We start from the raw sequence: 23,155 nt of genomic DNA, 5'->3' as shown, positions 1-23,155 counted from the left end.
AGCCAACCTGTCAGCACTCCTGCTAATTCACCCTATTAGGATACTTTCCCATCTGCCTACTTCATTTTCTCCATCTCTGTCCAGGTCAAAGTTACTACCATCAGCTCTGACTTGGCTTATTCTAAGAGCGATTTTACTCATCTTTTACATTCCTCTCCTCATTCTCTCTAACTCTGATACCATACTGTGGTCTGCAGACAAGCAGCGGCACTAGTGTCACCAGGAGCTTGTAAGAAATTCAAACTCTCAGGTGTCACCGGAGACCTGCTGACCCAGAATACACAGTGTGTGCTTCCACGTGATTTGGTGTCACACTGTTTATAAAATCATTCTACTTATTTACTGGGGATTAGAGGAGTAGACAATGACTGTGCTGATCTGCTAACTGGAAGATTGGTGTTTCAAGTCCATACAGAAGTGTCTTGGAACAAAGACCTGGCAATCTATTCCCCCCCACCCCAAAAAAAGCAAAAAAATAAAAATAAAAATAAATAAAATAAATCAACCTGAAAACTCTACAGAGCACATTTCTACTGATCACCATGAGTCAAATTCAGCTTATTAGCAGCAGATCTATTTTTTTAGGGGAGAAGAAGGACTTGAATACACAATGTTTATTGATATCGGTTGTGAATTGCTATTTATTTCAGATGCCTTTGCTCATTTTTTTTCTGTTGTATTATTGTTACGAAAATGCTGCGCCTCCTTGCCAGAGCACCTGAAAGACATACATAATTAAACCACAGCCCCTTCAGTTCACCATTTCCCTTCATTTTTGCAAAGCAGCTACAGTTTGGAGGGTTCCTGAGTTGGTTTTCTCTCCATAAATTTTCAGTGCTTTCATTGGCAAATGTTAATGCAATCTCATTTTCTTTCCACTACTTAACTTTAACTTTATTCCATTTTCTTCCTACAATATAGCAGAATCTTTCTCTGAATTCCTCCTCTGACTTTCTATAAAGTGAGTTATACAAAAATGTATTTAGAGTCATTAAACTTCCTGGCTTCAAAATCTTCCTTCCTTTGAATCCCATTGTGCTTACATTTCAATCTGCTTACTCTGGGTCATTGTTAGTACTGTGGCTTTGCAGGATAGGTAATGGACTGCAAACCGTAAGGTTGATGGTCTGAGCCTATCTGTCGATTTGTGGGAAAGAGATAAAGCTTTAGGCCTCAGAAACCCTAAACAGTCATGAGTCAGAATTGACTCAACAGCCCTTAAAAACAATTCTGGGTCATAAAGCCTTGTAGGATTTCATCTTCATCACCTCTCCAGCCTTTGTTTACCTTGCTATCCTCTCTCACTGACTTTCTGAACACAAAATCCTTTTTGGTTCTTCAGACTAATTGAATTCTATTCTCCAGTGCACTCACCCACTCTGTCCACCTTCTGCATATACCTAACTACGTCATTTCAAATATCTGCTTAAACATCACCTCCTTAGAAAGGACTTCCTACTCACTTCTTTCTCAAAGCACCTGAAATCATCTATTATCACACATATATTTTCTTGTTTTTTTTTTTTTCTACAAAAACAGTGTTGATGTCTGTTTTGTTCACGATTCTATTCTGCCATATATACTATGATTTTAATTATAGACAAGAGAGCTCCAACAAGTTTGTGGGAACATGGAATGAAAAGATTATGGAACTTTTTCATGAATTTTGTGATACACATACATATCCTGGGTGGTATTATCAGTTTGCATTTGGCTACTATTTAAAAAGTCAATGACCAGAATCTACCTAAGAATCCTTTGAAAGAAAGACCTGGGGATCGAAGTCAGTAAGATCTGTTGTTGTGAAATACTGCCTAGTCAGTTTCGATTCAAAGAGACCCTGTTTAGGGTTTCTGAGAAGTGGCTGGTGAGTTTGTATCACCCACCTTGCAATTTAAACCAAACCTTGTGGTCCAGTGCTTATTGTACAGTGCCACACCAAGAACCCTCCATAAGATTAAACCATCAAAAATGCTATGGATGATCAGAGCTCAATTAGAAGAGGAAAAAAAGAGTAATCTGATACAATTTGACAAACTTGACCTATACCTATGGATTCAGTAGTTCAAACAAGAGAACAAATCTTTACAGCAACAATCATTCCCACCCCCTCCATACACATAGTAGACAGGGATGGGCAATTTGGACATTGGCCACCCAAAGGGGCGGGGGGTGCCACAAAGGCAAAAAGTGACTGGCTTACAAGCTTTCAAGAGGGAACCTAGATCCAGAAGGTGTGGAGGAAGTTGGAATCTCCACTGAGTAGTATCCAATCTGTCTAAGCAGGGCTGATGAAAGGAAATGAGGATAGGTCTTTTGTGATACAATAGTGAATAATTGTTATCAGGACTAATTGTGAGGGTTGGAAATGTAAAGGTAGACGTTTTGTAGCAAGGAGGGAAGTGATTGTCTTTGCAGTCTGGGAGCAGAGGTCCCTGGTACCATCAAGGTAGAAGAGAGGAGAGTGGGACCCTACCAAGAGAAGTAGTGACACCAGAGATGGAGGCAGAGACGATGACATGGAGAGATGGAGCAGCTGGGGACTCTAGACCCAGAGAGGGAGAGGGGCTGTGTGCTGATGACCAGGGGGCAGGCTTGTAGTGTATACCCTTTGGTTGGTTGACGATATTTGGAGGGGACTGTAACCATGGCAATGAAACTATATATGATAGGATGAATGTAAAAATAATGTTCTCCCATGTAAACTAATTCACAATAAAACATTTAAAAAACAAACACACACACAAACAAACCCTATGGAGCACAGTTGCACTCTGACCCACATAGGGTTGCAATGAGTCAAAATTGACTGAGGCAAACAAATCTAGGATAAAAAAGATAGGACCCCTTTGCACTGATAGATGTAGCAGTATGGATATGTTGTTGTTGTTGTCAGGTGCCATCGAGTTGGAACCAACTCCTAGCGAACCCATGCACAGCAGAACGAAACAATGTCTGATCCTGGGCCAACCTCACTACCGCTGCCATACTTGACACCATCACTGATGCCACATGGCCGATTCATCTCGTTGGGGGTCTTCCTCTTTTTCTCTGACCCTCCACCTTACCCAACATGACATCCTTCTCCAGCGACTGTTCTCTCTGGACAATGTGTCCAAAGTAGGAGAGACGAAGTTTAGCCATCTTGGCCTCCAAGGAGCACTCTGGCTGCACTTCTTCCAAAACAGATCTATTGGTTCTTTTGGCAGTCCATGGCACTTTCAGTATTCTCCTCCAACACCACAACTCAAAGGCATCAATTCTTCTACAATCTTTCTTATTCACTGTCCAGCTTTCACATCCATATGAGGTTACTGAAAATACCATGGCTTGGGTCAGGCGCACCTTAGTATGGATATATGTGTATGATTATGAATCCAATTGTTCCTTCAATTGTCAGATGAGAAAACAGGGGTCCAGGAGAGAGAAGTTTTATGCTGAAGGCCTCAACTCATGAGCAGCTTAGCCAGGTTTCTTGTTGTCAATACAATATGTTTTTCATTACATTCGCACTGCACATATAGAACCTCCAATTTAAGACACAGTCCTGCTAATTGGCAATGACTCGGGGGAAGTAAACTTTGATCATATAGCTCAATTCACCACACTCCAATAATCAGTGAAACTGAACTCCATTGACCGCCCAAGCCAGCAGTGTGAAAACTGCTGTTTTTCATTGACTGAGGCCAGCAAGTCTAGGATAAATAAGGAAGGAACACTTTGCACCAAGTCATGAATCCACTCCATTGAAGGTGGTGGAAGAGAAAGGAATACTGGTAAACCAAAATCTGACTCACTGGCCACCAAGTCTGGTCCCTCCTACTGGGAAATATCTGCTTGCAGGCTCACTGGTCCCATTTCTCAGCAAGTCAAGAGATCCAATGTCACACCCTGTCAGCCCCAATTGGCCTTTTTGGATGATGGGTGTGGATGTGGTTCTGTTAGGAATGTGCCTCACCCTCCACAGGCAAATGAGACAAAGCCAATGCAACAGGAAAGCTAGGCTAAGTGGAAAATCCATTTAAGAAAAATAATTTTTAAATGCCAAAAAGCAGGACTCACCTAATCTTCTTCACACATTTAGTGACCAAATGAAGAGATATTTTGCATTCTAATAGTTTAGTTTGGGTCATGTCAATATGTATCTGTTTCTCCAAAAATAAGCAAACAACAACAAAAATAAAACGGACTAAGAGCTCCCCAGAAGCATCCATTATAACCACTGCCAATACCACCACTAAGTATAATCCTAAGAAAGAACTTGCACAAGGAAAATATTCCTCATACCAGGACCCAGTTTGACAATTTGACGGTCAACATAGGAAAGTGATGACAGTATGAATTTTAAGACATTTGGCAAAAATAGGTAAAAGTTCAATATAAAGCCCATTGCACTTAACTCACCTGGCACTTCGTACGATCCTCCTGCTTAGGACAGGGATTGGTTGGGGTGAGGGTAGGGGTCTGATGTGGGTTTTATAGGTGTGGTGGTTAAGTGCCTACAGCTGTCAGGTCAGAACTTAGCAGTGGCAAGCAGTCAAATTGGAAAATACACATAGTGAGCCTCAGGAAGGAGACTGTATTCATCTGCTGCTTCTGAAGACACCCTGCTCAACTGAATTAGGCAATAGGCCCTTCTCTAAATGAAAAGCATATGTGGTAGACGTGTCCTCTTTAGCAGGCATAGCATCTGCTTGTGCAATAAGATGGACCATAAGAAACTGAACACATTCTATGGATGCACCTGCACCAAACAGCTCATGTAATGAGGGTTAATTGTGGGGTTAATAGAATGATAAACTTTGCTATCCTCAGTGGTTGCAGACAATAGTGCAGCAAAATAATTCACACATGCAACTCATTTAGGGACAGACTCAACCTAGGCACCTTTTAGAGTTAGTAATAAAAGCACATAATTGCATGTGTAGTATAAATAGCCTTTTAATTATGGCTCAAAACAGCACTCCTTCCTGTTATATGGGGCACTGCATTCATGGTCAGCCAATATGTGGCTTCTGTGGAATTAAAACCAGATTAGGAAGACCTAGGCTTCAGCCAAGCATGCCCTTCTGATAATAAAGCCTAATGAGGGTTAATTTGACCTTTCTCTTCACCAAGGTCTTCTGAGTGCTGAGTGGAATGTGTGCGTGTGTGTGTGTATACGCATACGGATGTTCTAGGTACGTGAAGATTAAGATAGCGCTTCAAAATTGCCGCCTAGAATACAGTCATATATTGTTCTGCTTCAATTTAAAAGATGGCACCACAGACAGTTACTAACTCTGAATATCTGAGCATATCCAGGCACAAACAGCAGTTTTTACTACATTGCATGAAAGTAAAGTAGACAATAAAGATGTGATTTAGATTTTATTTTATTTTATTTTAATGACTACATGAAGCGAAGCAAAGCAAAGAAATAAATCACCTTAGGAAAAACAGCTTTCCTTTGCCTGTAGATTATCAGGATGGTAAACAGCTGGGGACATTAAGAATAGCTGTGAACATGGCTTTGCTAATTGCTGCATATCGCGTTCACCCAGATGACAAAAGTGGGAGCATCCAGATGAGGTTGAGCTGCAATAGTTCTTGTTGAACATTTATACAAACAATGAGTATTTGGCAAATGACAAACACTCATTGTTTGTATATTTATCTCTTCAAAGAGAGAACACAGTGCTGCAGTCAAAAAGCAGTAGTCCCAGTGAAGAACTATGAATCCTAGTTCAAGCTCTGGATTGACTTATGTAAATCTGGCACCTTGAATTCTGGGAGTCCAGTTAGCTGTCTATAATGTTGTTGTTCAATGCCATCCAGTTGGTCCCAAATCACAGGACTCTGTACAGCAGCTGGTGGATGTGAGCCACCTACCTCATGGTTAGCAGTTGAATGCTTATCCTACAGCACCACATCAGGACTCTACCGTTTGGGTTTCCATTTAACTGTCGATAATAGCATGCTTTAAACTGATTACATGATCTGAAAAACTAGCAGATATTTGTATAGGGAAAAAAAACCAGTAAGTCATTTGCTTCATTGTAGATTATAAAGGTATGAATTTGGGCAAAAGGTAAATCTCTGCATTAACGCTTGCATTATGCAAAAAAAATTAATCATTGCTTTAAGGATTTCTTATAAAGCATGCTCATATTAAATCAATCATTTTATAATATGCCCTATCAGAAGCTTTCTAAAAGCAATTGCCCTGAAGGAACACGTTCAAGCTTGCAAAAATTTAGGGTCTCTTTTCATCCATATTCAGTAAACTACGAACACACTACTGTCTCTAATTTATTCCTTTATCTTAATTGCTTCACCATTTCTTGTGTTCTTAATTTAAATCTTGCAAAAAGCTTTAGACTATCTTAAATAAATTTTGGATTTCTAAGACCAGACTATTTTAAAACACTATTCTTCCCTCATATGCAAACTAATTTATTTATAGACTTATTCATTGAATCCCTCAACAGATATATTTATTGTTTTTACACCATATGGTAGGCACTGGCTGAGAAAACTACAAAGTAAGGTTTCTGTGTCTGCCACTCTTAAGTTTACATTCCAGTTTTGGGGTAGAGACTATATAAGTATGTGTATTTGTATATAGGACTTCTGGTGTGGTGCTGGAGGATAACTGTGAGACCACAAATCACTTTGAATCATAAGGATAGTGATTTGAACTCACCAGCTGCTCCTCAGAAACAACATACATGGTCGCTATGGGTTGGAACCAATTCAACAGCACTTAACAACAAAACATAACATCCTGCTGTGGCGCTGTGGGCTAATGCATCAGCCTGCAAGATCGGTAGTTCAAGCTTACCAGCTGCTCCTTGGAAACCCTATACGGGGTCACTTATGGGTCAGAATTGACTTGAGGCACTTAACAACAACAACTACATATATGTGTTTATGTGGAGTCTTGGTATGGCACTGTAGGATAAGCACTTGACTGCCAATCACAAGGCTGGTGGTTCAAATGCACCAGCTGCTCCTCAGAAACCCTATGAAGTGTTACTGTGAGTCAGAACTGACATGATGGCACTTAACAACAAAAATATCTTTATGTATATATTTACACGCATAATATTTGTACATATCTGTATATGTACAGATACAATATAAATATGGGCTCCTGGTGTGGCACTATAGGATAAGCACTGAATTACAAACCACAAGGTCGGCAGTTCAAACCCACCAGCTGCTCCAAAGAAACCATGTACATAATCACTATGGGTCAGAATCAACTCAACAGCATTTAACAACATACATATACGTTGTTAAGGAGCTCTGGTAACGTAGTGGTTACGAATCGGGCTGCAAACCGCAATATCAGCAGTTTGAAACTACCAGCTGTTCCATGGGAGAAAGATGAGGCTTTCTGCTCCTGTAAAGATTTACAGCCTCGGAAACCCTGTACAGGGTCGCTATGAGTCGGAACCAACTCCATTGTACATAACAACAACATATACATTGTTGGACTTCTAGTGTGACGCTGCCGGTTAATGTGGTAAACTGCAAAGTTGGTTTGGGCCATAAAGGTCTGCAGTTCCAACTCACCAGCTGTTCGATACACAACGTATACATAACATTAGGTGTGCATAACAACCCTACACACAACAGAACAAAACGCCACCCAGTCATGAACCATAATCATAACCATTGTTAAGCTAGAAGCCCATTGCTGCTGCCATTGCGCCAATTCATATTACTGGAGGTCTTCCTCTTTCTCACTGCCCTTCCACACTGCCAAGTATAAAGTCCTTTTCCAGGAACTGGTCACTCTGATAATAAGTCTGAAGTGTGTAAGAGACAAAGTCTCACCACATTGGGTTTTAAAAGGCATTCTGGCTGTACTTCTTCCAACAAAGATTTGTTTGTTCTTTTGTCAGTCTGTGGTACTTTCAATATTCTTCTCCAACACCATAAATTGAATGAATCAATTTTTCTATGTTGTTATTGTTGTTAGGTGCCTTTGAGTCAGTATCAACTCATAATGACCCTAAGCACAACAGAATGAAACACTGCCCAATATTTGCTGCATTTGAGCTTCTTGCTGCTGTGCCAATCCACCTAGTTAAGGGTTCCTCTTTTCTTCTACCCTTCCACTTTACCAAACAGGAAAGCCTTCTCCAGGGACTGGTCCTTCCTGACAATATGTCCAAAATATGAGAGACAAAGTCTAGACATCCTGGCTACCAACTTCTTCCAACACAGATTGGTTTGTTCTTTTGGCAGTCCATGGTACTTATACTATTCTTCTCTTAACACCATAACTCAAATGCATCCATTTGTCTATGGTCTTCCTGATTCACTGGCCAACATTCATGTGCATTTGAGGTTATTGAAAATACCATGGCTCTGATCCTGATTCATATTTGCACATATTTATTCCAAACAAAACATGTTTAAACATGTCTCTATGATCAGTGGATGGTTGCAGACAAGTTATCTCAGAATATACTTCTCTTATTCTTGTAAGAGTATCTTCCAAAAAATGGGTAGATACTTTTTGTGCCATGAAAGGGTAACATCACATTTAGCCTGAGGTCAGGACTAATATCAATTTTTAAATAAAACTCAAGTGGACTACTTCCCAAATCACTGTAGCACTGCAAAAATTTTATGATAATTCTGCCCCACATAAAGCAACTGATTTTAGATGAATCAAGTCTTTTAAGGAACACCAGAAAAACCAAAGACCAGAAGAGCTGTGGGATGACATGAAGAACATCATACATGAAGAAAGCCAAAAGTCATTAAGAAGACAAGAAAGAAGGAAAGGTCAAAATGGATGTCAGAAGAGACACTGAAACTTGCGCTACAGCATGGAAATGCTAAAGCAAATGGAAGAAATTAGAAGGACCAAGAGCTGAACAGAAAATTTCAAAGATCACTTGAGAAGAAAGATAAAGCCAAATATTACAACAAAATGTACAAAGATCTGCAATGAGAAAGCATTTCTCAAGCTGGTCGAACTGAAGAAAAAAAATTCAAGGCTCAATTTTCGTTATTAAAAGACTCACTGGGCAAATTATTGAAATATGTAGAAAGCATCAAGAGAAGATGGAAGTAATACACAGAGTTACTGTACCAAAAGGAAATGGTTAATGTTCAACCGTTTGAACAGGTAGCATATGATCAAGAGCCAATGATTCTGAAGGAGGAAGTCCAAGGTGCATTGAAGGAATTGGCAAAGTACAAGGCACAAGGAATTGATGGAATAAAAATTGAAATCTTTCAAGTGAGGCAGCATAGAAGGCACTCACTCATCTATGCCAAGAAATTTGGAAGACAACTATCCGGCCTACTGATTGGAAGAGATCCATATTTGTGCTCATTCCAAAGAGAAGTGACTCAATGGAATGCGGTAATCATCAGACAATCTCTTTGATATCCCATGCGAGTAAAGTTTTACTAAAGGTAATACAGAAATGGCTGCAAGCATACATTGACAGAGAACTTTCAGAGGTTCAAGCAGGATTCAGAATGGGCCATGGAACAAGGGATATCATTGCTGATGTCCAATGGATCTTGGCTGAAAGCAGAGAATATCAGAAAGATGTTTACCTGTGCTTTATTGACAGAGCAAAGGCATTTGATTGTGTAGATCATGACAAGCTATGGACAACATTGTGAAGTATGAGTATTCCGGAACACTTAATTGTGCTCATGAGGAATCTGTACCTGGACCAAGAGGTAGGTGTTTGAATAGAACATGGGAACACTGAACGGTTTAAAATTAACAAAGGTGTATGACAGAGTTGTATTCTTTTACCATATTTTTTCAACTTGTATGCTGAGCAAATAATCTGAGAAGCTGGGTTCTATGAAAAAACAAAACAAAACATGGCATGAGGATTGGAGGAAGACTCATTAACAACCTGCAATATGCAGATGATACAACCTTGCTTGCTGAAAGTGAAGAGGACTTAAAATATTTACTGATGAAGATCAAAGAGCACAGCCTTCTGTATGGATTACATCTCAATGTAAAGAAAACAAAAATCCTCACCACTGGACCAATATCAACAGAGAAAAGATTGAAGTTGTCAAGTACTTCAATCTTCTCGTATCAACTATCAACACTCACGAAAGCAGCAGTCAAGAAATCAAATGATGTATGTCTTAGGTAAATCTGCTGCACAACACCTTTTTAAAGTGTTGAAGAGCAAAGATGTTAGCTTGAGGACTAAGGTTTGCCTGACCCAAGCCATGGTATTTTCAATAACCTCATATGCATGTGAAAGCTGGACAGTGAATAAGGAAGACCCTACAAGAATTGAGGCTTTTGAGTTACAGTATTCAGGAGAATATTGAGAGCACCAGCGGCTGCCAAAAAACCAATAGATCCGTTTTGGAAGAAGTGCAACCAGAGTGTTCCTTAGAGGCCAAAATGGTCATACTTCATCTCTCATACTTCAGACATAGTGTCAGAAGGGGCCAGTCGCTGGAGAAGGATATCATGTTTGATAAGGTGGAGGGTCAGAGAAAAAGAGGAAGACCCCCAGCGAAGATGGATTGGCCAAGTGGTAGCATTGATGGACTCAAGAGTGCCAACAGTAGTGAGGCTGGCCCGGGATCGGGCAGTGTTTCATTCTGCTGTGCATATGTTCACTATGAGTCAACACCGACTCGATGGTACCTAACAACAACAACAGCAGGAAGACCTCAATTATGCAAAAAATGGGAGAAGACAGTCAACCTCAATGGATGAAGAAGAAACTATGGCTGAATTACAGAAAGTGGTGGGAGAAGATTGTAGAATCCCTGTAGATGTGATACCTCCTGAAGTTGGGATATCACTTGGTTTGACAATTTCAGTTTCAAGTGAACATCTTGACCCTAGCAAACTTCTGTTTCACTGGGTGCAAAAGGCATTGTGTGAAGTTCTTTAGCTCAAATAACTGATCTATCCATCCATATTTTAAACAGGATAACAGCTATTAAAGACGACTTTGTGGAATGAATCATAACCAGGGGCAAGTCTTAGATTTACTAATATGTTCTAGAGAACAATGTCAGTTGGAAACAGTGGCACTGGAAATGATCGGGTGACCCAGTTAAATTCATGTCAAAGAAGTCAGCTAGGAAGGTTATAGCAGCTGGTTTTCTTGGATTACAAAGTGATAATTGTGATAATTTTTCTTGAAGGATGATGGATTATCACAGGGTATATTATGGGAAGTTTTAAGGAAATGGAAAGGTTCACTGTTGAGCTGAAGGCCAATAAATTTGCTCTTAGGAATTGTTTCCCACCCCAATAATGTACCTGCTAAATTCTTCAAGGTTTTTAAAGATTGTTGTATGAGAATTATCATGTGTGTGTGTGAAAACTTCTGGGTACTACTGAACATTTATATCAGCTACTAATCCAAAGGTTGACCTACCAACAACATAGTAGAAGACATGACTGGAAATCTGCTTTCTTAAAGGTTACAGTCAAGAAAACCCTATGGACTCTATTATTTTCTGTAGCATTCGGGTCCACTATGAGTTGGAACTGACTCAATGAAACTGTGTATGAGTATTTGTGTCTGTGTGTTTATATAAGTAGATAGATAGATAGATAGATAGATATATAGATAGATAGATAGATAATGGATGGATGGATGGATGGATGGATGGATGGATGGACAGACGGACGGATGGACGGATAGATAGAGTTATACATGTAACATCTCAGATTTATAACTTGGTCTCTCTACAAATTTTTTATGTCTCCATTTTGGCAAAACATTTGAAAAGGTGCTGTTCCTTGAGCTATCTTATCCCCAAGGTAGAGCATGGGGCTTGTCAAGTGTTACATTTAGGATCTGTCTATCCCCTAACCGCAGGTGTCTAGTTGTAGAGCGCAACATGCACTACCATTCTGCTGAGATGACTTTTGGGGAAGTACTATTCAATATAGGGACCTCAAGAAAGTTGTCACTGATGACACTGACTCAGAGATTTAAATGGAATGAGTGAGAAGGCCGTGAAGAGATTTGGGGGAATCATTTTCAAGACACAGGGAAGAACAAATGCAAAAGAGATGAGATGGGAGAACAGGAGGTCCGAGTCTAGTTCAGAGTGAGGGAAAAATAGCAGGGAATTCAAGTAATGAAGAGACCTTGAACTGTCTTTAGAATCCATTTTAGTTGAAATGGAAAGGCACTGAAAATTAGGAGCAATGCAATTTTAAGTGAATTGCTCTGTGTTCCTGTAAAGAGTGCACGCTGTGAAGAGTGGGAGATGGAAGAAGAGAGATTACTTGCGAGGAAGTTCTTTTCATAATCCAAGTGAGAAATGATTTGAAGAAGGATACCACTAGCAAAATTCATGCCACTCAGTCATATTCTTAATATATTTTGATGAAAAAGCTCAAGAATGTGGACATGAGAGAAAGAACTTGAAGATTTTTGGAGTAAGCAACAACTGAATGAACATTGTTGCCATGTTGTTAAGAGACATTGAGATTAGGGGTAAATTTTGTGAGGGGAATTAAGAATTTGTTTTGGGAAGTTCTAAATTTGTAGTACCTTGTTTAAACATCCTAATGGGGATCTCTAATCGATAATAACATCTGCAGGCATTGAGTAAAGAGAGTTGGAGATTGCAACAATGTGATTCTTATTTAAATAGCTCAAGTCTGGCAGGTGGTTCTTGGTGATCCTATTCTTGAAGATTTTGTTTTCTTTCTATTTATTTAAAGAATTTCAAGGCTTTTCAAAGCTACATTGCGTTGTAACTGAAAGACTGTTTTATCAGTGGATGGAAGATAACTTGTAAGATGTGATGAATCAGTATGTGCCCAATTAAAAGGATACCCAGGATTTTCAAAGACTGTATTCTGTTCTTTCAGGAATATTTTAATCTCAGGAAGATCACAATAAGGTCTTCACACCCAGTTCTCTCTTCTCCCCATCTAGCCAGGGATATCCAATTTTTGGAACACAATTTAAATTCCTTGTTTTAGTATTAAGCCTTTTTCACTTTAACGATATCTGTTCTTCTCTGATCTCCTATATCATCTATTATGAAACCTTATATTTATTCCTTCCTGGCTTTCTTATGGCTTCTGTTTAATTAATAGATTTTTCCTTTAGTGTACTTGCGCCTTGCAAAGTTACTCCCTAAGCCTCACATACCTCACTTATGAGGAAGCAGAGAGCCTAACCTGAGTTTTATAACATAGGATTAGCACACCCAGTCTTATTAGTGATGTTTCTGTTATAACGTGAGTAAAAAGCTTTATACGTTGTTACTAATAATTCAATAATTGATAGATACAACTTCATTAATATTTATATATCATTATTTTTACTCTTAATGTATACTTATATATCTTGTCTTATTTTCTTTTCTTTACTATAAGGTATTACATAATTGAATACATGAAAAACATTTGTTGAATGAATAAAAAATTAGAAAATCAGAGTCTACTGTGACGTAATAGGATATATTCTATTAAAATGGCTACTTGCATTGGAGGACTTAACCAATTTAGAAATGTTTATTCAATACAAAAACAAAACAAAACAAAATACTATGGCAAAATCTAAGTATCTTAAGAAAGTAACATTCTGAAGATGTTTTGGAAGAATTGTAGTGTCTTGGGTATCTAAGGCTGCTATAGCAGAAATATCACCAGAGGATGGCATTAAAAAACAGACATGTATGGTCTCTCAGTTAAGTAGGCTAGAAATCCAAATTCAGTGTACTGGCTCTGGGCGAAGGTCCTTGTCCCCTTTCAGCATCAGTAGGCTCAGCATTGGAGTCCTGGTGTGGCACTGTGGGTTAATGTGCCAGACTGCAAAGCTGTTTGAACTGCAAGGTTGGTGGTTCAAGCTCACCAGCCGCTCCTTGGAAACCCTATACAGTGCTGCTATGGGTTGGAATTGACTTGACAACACTCAACAACAACAACAGGCCAAGCATTCTTTGGCGATCACCATGTGTCTTGACATCAAACATTTCCTGTGTCCAGGAGCCTTACACTATAGGAATCCCAGGTCTAATAGATGCATTCCACTCCTGTTTCTTCTTTCTTGGAGGTAGTGGGTTCCTCTTTTCTTTTCTTTTTTGTTTTTTGCTCATGTCTCTTTTACGTCTTTTAAGATAAAAGGTGTTGTATGCCAAACCCATTGGAATTTCCTATGGTGAGATGGATGGCTTAAAGAGTCCTGGTGTGGCACCGTAGGATAAGTGTTGGACCGTAAAGTGGGTTTGAACCTCCAGGTTGACAGTTGAAACTCACTAACCACTACTTGGAAACCATATACAGGGATGCTATGTGTTGGAAGTGACTCATGGCACTTAACAACAACAAATCCCACCTTTAACCTTCTTATTGGTCCAACACATCAGATCACATCATGGGAGATCTTCACACAGCTTCCAAACCACTAATAATCACAGCTCAGCCAAGCTGACAGATATTGTGAGGGAGACACAATTTAAAACATGATAAGTCACTAGCAGTTTTCATTTGTTATGAATTAGGCTGAGATATCTAACAGTGTCGTTGCTGTTTTTAGATGTTGTTGAGTTGGTTCTGACTCATAGTGACCCTGTATAGGGTTTCTAAGGGTCATCTGGTAGTCTTGAATTGCCGAACCTGCCGTTAGCAGTCCAGTGCTTATCCTGCAGCACCACACCAGATCTCTTATCTAACAGTAAAGGAAGCTATAGCAGTTATAAGCCAAAACTGATCAGCTTAAAAAGAAAGTCAAAATTAGAAGGAAAAATATTTATTTGTACTAAATTACTCAAAAAGAATAAATCCCATTGCTTTCCTAAAATAACAAGGCAAAGCAATTCTAGTAACTTTTCTTCTATAGAATATCAAGGCATTTGCACTGGACGTTAAAGAAAGCCAGACTTAAAATCGATTGCATCCAGCTGCATTTAGCAGTAGGTCCATCAGAGCAAAGATACTCTATTACCTTGACCATCATTCATCATCTAAGTCAAACAGTTTATAGAGAGAGTGAGCATAAATTCTAGCGCCAAACCAGGAATGCTATCAATGAGTTTTGAAAGTTTACATTCTGTTGGTGTGAGGTCACCATTTTCTGTCACTGAAGATCAATGATCCAGCAAGTGTCCTTTAGTTATAGACTATCTTACTGGATTTAGCAAGTTTCCCTGTTTTAAACAGGCTGACTTAACATATCTTAGAAAATGATTTTCTATTGAGTACCAAATCACATATTAGTGATTTACAAGAGCAAACTCTTTTAAAAAGCAGTAGTATTCTACGTTGCCACCCAAATCGTTGATATTTTAGAAACAGTGATTGATGAAACAGCAGAGGGAAAGGATTAGTTCTATAAATAAACAGAGACTTAAAACCTTTTAACAAGATCATTCATATCACCCAGTTTAATCTCTTTTGACAATAGTTCTAGTTGTCTGGCAATTTGATGTCTTCCAGTGATTAGAAAGATATCATTTTCTTCTTATTATTAACACATAAAGAACTGGAGGTACCATGGTTAATTTTTTTACTGAACTGTAGAAAAGTGGTGGGTTTTTCTCAGTGCCTGTGGGTACTGACATTTTAACCTACTTATCTCTTTTTTATTCTAGTTCTCAACAGCACAAAAAGAATGATGCATTTTGCCTGAAGGATCTATAGTTAAGGCAATTTGACATATGCTCTTCTCTCCAAAGGAGTTGATTACAGTTGTACAATTGCCATTTCACCATGCAGTGGTCATCAGAATTACCTTTTAGATACTGAGGTTTTGTGTGACCACAGGATTTTTTAAATATAGAGAAAAAGGAAAAGGACATTTTACATTAAACTTCAAATTTGATTTAAAAACACACACACACACACACACTAAAATATTTCAGCCTAAAATTGTAATCAAGATTCTTCAAAGAAGAAATTGGGAAAAATTCCCAATGATATATTGAGAATTTATGCTGAAGTCAAGATATTTAGCAGATTTTAATCACCTTGCCAATCAAAGCAAAAAAAAAAAAAAAGGTAATTTGGACATTTCCTTTAAGTTTCTAAGTATAAGAGTGAATACTCTCTAAGAACTTTCTTGTCATTCTATCTTTCATAAGAAAATTCATGATTGTATTTATTTACATGAATTCATGATTTACAGGATTTTAAGAATAAGAGAATCCTCCCCTTTAATCTGCCAATTTGGTTACAAAGTAGTAACTTCCTATTTTTATCACAAAATTAGTTTCTATATGTGACGTTATTGAAGGATGGTGGGCATTGTTCTAAAATAGGCAGCAAATACATAGAAATACAGTACCAGACTGTTGCATGGCACTCTTAGTTCAACTTACTTTGCACAGTTTCACAATTACAGCACTGGTTCCTCAAACTCTCTCTATATAGAGTTGAGTTCCTCAAACTCTATATAGCTGCCTGGCAAATGTGTGCTGTAGATTATAAAAGGACAGGATATAAAGTTTAGAGGTGTCAACAGAAATCCATCATATATACTAGAAAAACAATTCAGGGAGTATGTCTTGTTGACCAAAGGGTCAGCATCATAAATTTTCCATGTAAAAGACCAGTCTACAGCAATTTCAGACTCTTAGTTTTGGTCAGGAGATGTTTTGAAAGTAACTAAGTTAATGTTTTTCGGTTTATACTCACAATGAATGAAAAGTGCTGAGTTCAAACGAAAGGAAAAAAAATCAACATACACTTTTAAAATGAATGAAAAGAAGGGCAAAATATGATTTTATGTCTTCATTCTATTCATGATTCTCAGGAATCTCAAGAAGTATCATATGTATTATTTTCTACTGATTTTTGATACTCAATGAAGAAACTGTATTAAGCAGTACATGAGCAAATGGTGTACTTCTTTATATAAAGTTTTGGATGTTGTTGTTGTTATTGTTAAGTGCTGTTGAGTCAGTTGTGGCTCATAGCGACCCTGTATAGGGTTTCTAAGTAGCAGCTGGTGAGTTTGAACTGCCGACTTTGTGGCTAGCAGTCCACTGCTTATTCTTCAGTTTTCAAGCTTTAGCCTATTTCAGTGATATGTCATAATCAACTCATTGTGGTAATTATGTTTATTGTGATTTTACGTTATACATTTACTACATAATTATAATTTCAAAAATAGGAAGAAAGAATTATTGTTGTTGTTAAATGGCATTGAGTAAATGCTACACTTCTATACATGCAGTTTTGGATGTTGTTGCTGTTGTTAGTAGCACTGAGTCAGTACTGGCTCACAGTGACTCTGCATAGGATTTTCAAGGAGCATCCGGTGAGTTTGAAGCAACAACCTTGTAGTTCAAACCAACCTTGAACAACCTTGTGGTCAAGTGTTTTATCTTCCAGCACCACCTAAGGACTCCAGGAAAAAAAGAAAATCGCTTATAAATTATTCATGACACTAAAAATTTAAGTTTGACTGATTTAAAAATAATACGATTCCTTGAATAATGAAAAATTTGAATGTTGAGTTCTGCAGTAGGTTGTGAAAACTCGGTCACAGTCCCTTGATTACCTTTCATTTCCAGGGTAGATGGTTCCTGATGTTGAAGGACATACTAGAATGACATGCATGCCACTAGAGACTATAAGCACTATGAAAGGGACAGAGATTTGCCTAAAAATCACTAAGTACACGTCTATTTGCACATATGCCATGTTTCCTCTTGCTATTTCCATTTGTACTGAGTGAATCATCTGAGACTCTTTGAGTGAGTCTTTGTTTTTTCAGAGTAATTAATGTTTCCTAGGCGCGGGTCTCTTCAGCAACCAAAACTAAAATTGTAATCTTATTGTACACCCACATGCCAACAAATGGTTATGGGATGGAATATACATGTCTAATATTGTGTTGTAGCAGGAGATGGAGAGGGAAAATAGAAAGGATTAATTTACAGATAGCTCATTCAATATGAAGACCGTCCAGAGAGTCAGCTTTTTCCCTATCTTTCATGGGTTAGTGCTCCTGGTTCTCCATAATTTTTCTATGTTTCACATATATTAAAAAAATTAAAAATGGTTTTGATTTTTCTTCCTCCAATAGCAACTGAAATATCTGTAGCATATAAGCTAAGGAGCGTTAAGATTCCCCATCACACTTTTTACAATGATCTTTTCATAGAACCTAAAGGAATCAATATTTTATTAGCTGTCACAGTGGAGTTCATGGAAATAAATTATTTTAATTCCTAATACATGACCCTGAGAAAGCCTATACAGGGTCTCTATGTGTTAGAACTGAATCTACAGTACTTGACAACAACAACATAGAAGGAAATTATTTATTAAACACCCTACTGAGAAGTTGTAAGAGGAGAAATAAGAAGGAAGGTTGAGAGGAAATGGCTCCTTAACTAACTTATCTTAATATTGGAATTCTAACATCTTCATTAAGGAGCTCTGGTAGTGTAGTGGTTACGAATCGGGCTGCGAACCACAAGGTCAGCAGTTCGAAACTACCAGCTGTTCCGCGGGAGAAAGATGAGGCTTTCTGCTCCCGTAAAGATTTATAGCCTCAGAAAACCCTGTACATGGTCGCTATGAGTTGGAATCGACTCCACGGCACATAACAACAACAACAACAACCTCTTCATTGAAACATAGAAATATAATTAATTTAAGGCAGTGCAAAGCAAGTTATACTTTAAAGTAATGATGAGAGCTGCTCTTTTTATTGCAATGGATGTTTATAGTGGTTTCTCTTAATCCAGATTTATCTAATTTATTTCTTAGAAAAAAAAGTCTGCCTTTTTGCAGCTGATAGTCATGGAAGAACAAAATGGAAATTTCAACTCCCTTAATAGTGCAATAGAGCCCTGGTGCACTAAGTGTTAGGCTGCTAACTGCAAGGTCGGAAGTTCAAACCCACTAACTGCTCTGCAGAAGAAAACTATGGCTGTCTATTTCCATGAAGATTTACAGTCTCAGAAACACTAAGGAGTTCTGCTCTGTCCCATAGAGTCTTTAGGATCAGAATCAACTTGCTGACAGTGACTTTGAATTTTGCTTTTTTACTCCTGAAGTGATTTTTAAATTTCTAATATTGGTGAGTCATAATCATTTAACTAATATAGTATGAAAAATATTTTCTAATATTTTGCTAATTTAGAATAAAAGCTTACTATTGAAATCAGGCTCTGATGATGGCATAGCAAATTCAGCGCTGGGCTGCTAACTGAAAAAAAAAAGTCAGCAGTTGAAACCCACCAGCTGCTCTGCAGGAGAAAGATGAGCCTGCCTACCTCTATGATTTACAGTCTAAACAAATACCCGAACTTGTTCTATTCTATCCTATTTGCTGTTAATATTGCTGTTATTAAGTTCCAATAAGTGTGTTCCAACTCCTAGTCACCCTGTATAGGGTTTCCAAGGAGTGACTGGTGAGTTTGAACCACCAATCTTGCAGTTCAAACCGACTTTATGGTTGAATGCTTATAGGGTCATTATTATGATTTTGGGAGTCCCGGTGTGGCGCCGTAGGTTAATGTGCTGGACTTCAAGTTGTTTTGAACTGCAAGGTTGGAGGTTCAAGCTCATCAGCTTCTCCTTGGAAGCATTATACAGGGTCGCTATGGGTCGGAACCTACTCAACAGCACTAAACAACAACAACAACATTATGAGTTGGAACTAATTCAATGGTTATTTTTGCTGTTGTCCAGTACCATCTTTGACTCATAGCAACTCTGTATAGGGTTTCCAAGGAGCAGCTGATGGGTTTGAACTGCCAACCTTGTGGTTAGCAGTCCAGTGCTTACCAAGCAGTACCACACCAGGTCTCCAACTCAGCAGTAGTGGGTTTGATTTGGGATTTGCTGCTACTGAAATAATTTCAAAATTTTGAATATTGATGAATCATAGTCATTTAATTAATATGATATGGAAAATATTTCCTAATATTTTATACTTTAGGAAAAAGTGTGCTAATCTTATACTTCATTAAAGTATTCATTTTTTTCTATTTTATTTTATTTTCAGAATTATGTACACAGGAGAGAGAGGAAGAAAAGAAGAAAGGAAGAAAGGAGAATGAATGCTTCTAGTGTAGAATATGAAACAGCATGTTAGGTAAAATAACAATTACTTAATTCTGGATATATGACCTGAACTTTGTATTAGACATCTGGAAAAATCATTATGGTGACTGCTAAAAACAATATGATATTGTATCACATATGCACATTAGAAGCTATTGCATTGCTGGCATCTGCAACCAGATTTGTTAGAATGAAAAATTACTGCCAGGATCATAATTCATTTAAAAGGGATACTGATGGAAATACCTAACTATATAAATTAACTCTTTAAATGTGAATGGTCTAAATATACCAATTAAAAAACAAGAGATTGATAGTAGAGAAAAAAATGAGACTCAGATACATGTTGACTATAAGAAATCTTGTTTAAATACAGGCTTGCATCAATTCAAATTAAAGGGTGAAGGAGGCTGTACCATGAAAGTGCTAATGCAAGGAAATATGGGATATGTGTATTAATATCCATGTAAGTTGTCCTCAGAAAAAGGAAAAGTAACAAATTAAGAGGAGCATTCCATAATAATAATGAGGTCAATTCTCCAAGAAGACATAAAGCTTTAAACATGTGTCTACCTAACAACAGAGCATCAAACAGAACAAAAACTGTGAAAACGGAATAGAGACTCTGAAAAGAGTTCAGTATTTATGATTGGAGAATTCAAAATCATATAGTAAGTGATTGATCAATTAAGCAAGCAGGAAAATCAAGAAATATGTAGCTGACCTGAACAGCACTATAAATTAATTTGACCTAATAGACATTTATAAAATGATCCATCAAACAATAACATAACACAGTTGATACTTTATATCCATGGTATCCACAGGTTTTACATCCATGGATTGCACCATAGTGGCGTGAAACTATTTGGAAAAAAACAAAAGGCTCCTAAAATGCAGTTAAGTAATCAAAGTGATCCCTCAGTGACTTAAAGGAAGCATCAAGTGTTAATTACACAGCATTTACAATGTATTGTGTATTATAAGCAATCTAGAGATAATTAAAACTATACTACAGCACATATTTCATTAGGTAAATCTGCTACACAAGACCTTTTTAAAGTGTTGAAGAGCAAAGATGTCAGCTTGAGGACTAAGGTGCGCCTGACCCAAGCCATGGTATTTTCAATAACCTCATATGCATGCAAAAAGGAGCTCTGGTAGCGTAGGGGTTACAAATCGGGCTGCAAACCATAAGGTCAGCAGTTCGAAACTACCACCTGTTCCGTGGGAGAAAGATGAGGCTTTCAGCTCCGGTAAAGATTTATAGCCTCGGAAACCCTGTACAGGGTCGCTATGAGTTGGTTCTGACTCCATGGCACATAACCACCACCACCTTATGCATGCGAAAGCTGGACAGTGAATAAGGAAGACTGTAGAAGAATTGATGCTTTTGAGTTATGGTGTTGGAGGAGAATATTGAAAGTACCATGGGCTGTCAAAAGAACCAGTAGATCCATTTTGGAAGAAGTGCAGCCAGATCGCTCCTTGGAGGCCAGGATGGCCAAACTTTGTCTCTCTTACTTTGGACATATTGTCAGGAGGGACCAGTCCCTGGAGAAGGATATCATGTTTGGTAAGTTGGAGGGTCAGAGAAAAGAAGAAGACCCCCAATGAGATGGATTGGCCAAGTGGCAGCATCAACGGACTCAAACATAGCAACAGTAGTGAGGTTGGCCCAGGATCAGGCAGTGTTTCGTTCTGCTGTGCATAGGGTCACTATGGGTCGGTACCAACTCGATGGCACCTAACAACAACAACAACACCAACAACAGGATGTGAGTAGATATATATGAAAATATATATCCATTTTAGTGTTTGAGGTACAGTCAGAATACTCTTTAGAAGCCAGGAGAGGGAAACTTCATCACTTATCAACAGGGACCAGTCCCTAGAGAAAGACATCATACTTGTTAAAGTGGAGGGTCAATGAGAAAGAGGAAGAACTCAATGAGATAGCCTTGACATAGTGGCAGCAGCAATGGCCTAAAAGTAATGACAACACTTATGAGGATGGTGCAGGACTGGGCAGTATTTCATTCTTTTGTGCATCACAAGTGAGAACTGACTGTATGTCACCTAACAACAACAACACAGCCCTATTTTATATGAGGGACATGAACACACTCATACTTTGGCTTCCTCAGGGATCCTGGGTCAATCCACAAATACTGAGAGATGACTGCACATTTCTCAAGTTCATAAGGAACATTTATCAAGACAGATCACATTCTACACCACAAAACATATTTTAACAATTAAAAGAATGCAAATTATCCTCAGCTCATAATAAAATCAAATTCAAAATCAGTGACAGAAAGATATCTGGAAACCCCTCAGATTGTTGGTGATTAAGCAATACACTTTGAAATAGTACATACGTCAAATAAAAAGTCTTAAGTCTTAAGTGAAATTAAATAACTAATTTTGAGTTGGATAAAAATGAACATACAAATTTTCAAAATGTGTGGGATGTAGTGAAAGTAGTGGGTAGAGAAAATATAACATTAATGCATATATTACAAAGTAAGAAAAATCTCAAATTAATGACCTGTGTTTTCATCATTGAAAATAGAGAAGAACACCAAACTGACCCAAAGTCAAACAGAAGAAAAGAAATCAAAATTAAAGCTTAAATCAATGAAATTGAAAACATTGGAGACCTCAATTTTACTGAAAACTGCTTCTTTGGAAAGTTCAATAATATTAATAAAATCCTATCCAGGTTAACCAGAAAAAAAGAAGAAAGATCCAGTATCCAAGAAACCTTTTTTCTAGAATATACTCCTTTTATTTTATCCCAACATCCATGGGAATGTTATGAGAGTAGAGAGCACCTAGGTCAAATGTTCAGTGGCCTCAACCTATATAGGTAATATCTGAGACTGTCTTCCATCACTAGGAATCAGTATTTTGGAAGCAATACTAAAAAAAATTTGGTGTCATACCATGTATATGGTAGCAGAGGTAGGGTAATCTGAGATCTATACAGAATATAATATTGTGAGGTGCCAAGGTAGCAGTGGAAAAGAGGGAGACCAGCAACAAGATGGATTGACCACAGCAGCAATTTGCTCAAATGTAACAGCTGTGAGGATGCTGCAAGTTGGGGCAATGTTTCTGTTATGCACAGGGTTGCTGTGAGTTGGAACC

At 38.1% G+C, this 23,155-nt stretch overlaps 1 pseudogene; it reads left to right on the top strand.

Moving 5' to 3' along the window:
• The first annotated feature begins 5,506 nt into the window (after positions 1 to 5,506).
• The window catches only part of LOC102811169, a 32,057-nt pseudogene continuing 14,408 nt past the window's right edge, over positions 5,507 to 23,155 (top strand).

This window comes from Chrysochloris asiatica, unplaced genomic scaffold (genome assembly GCF_000296735.1).
Source record: "Chrysochloris asiatica unplaced genomic scaffold, ChrAsi1.0 scaffold00164, whole genome shotgun sequence".
NCBI classification, from domain to species: Eukaryota; Metazoa; Chordata; class Mammalia; order Afrosoricida; family Chrysochloridae; genus Chrysochloris; species Chrysochloris asiatica.
This window is presented reverse-complemented; position numbering and strand designations above follow the sequence as displayed.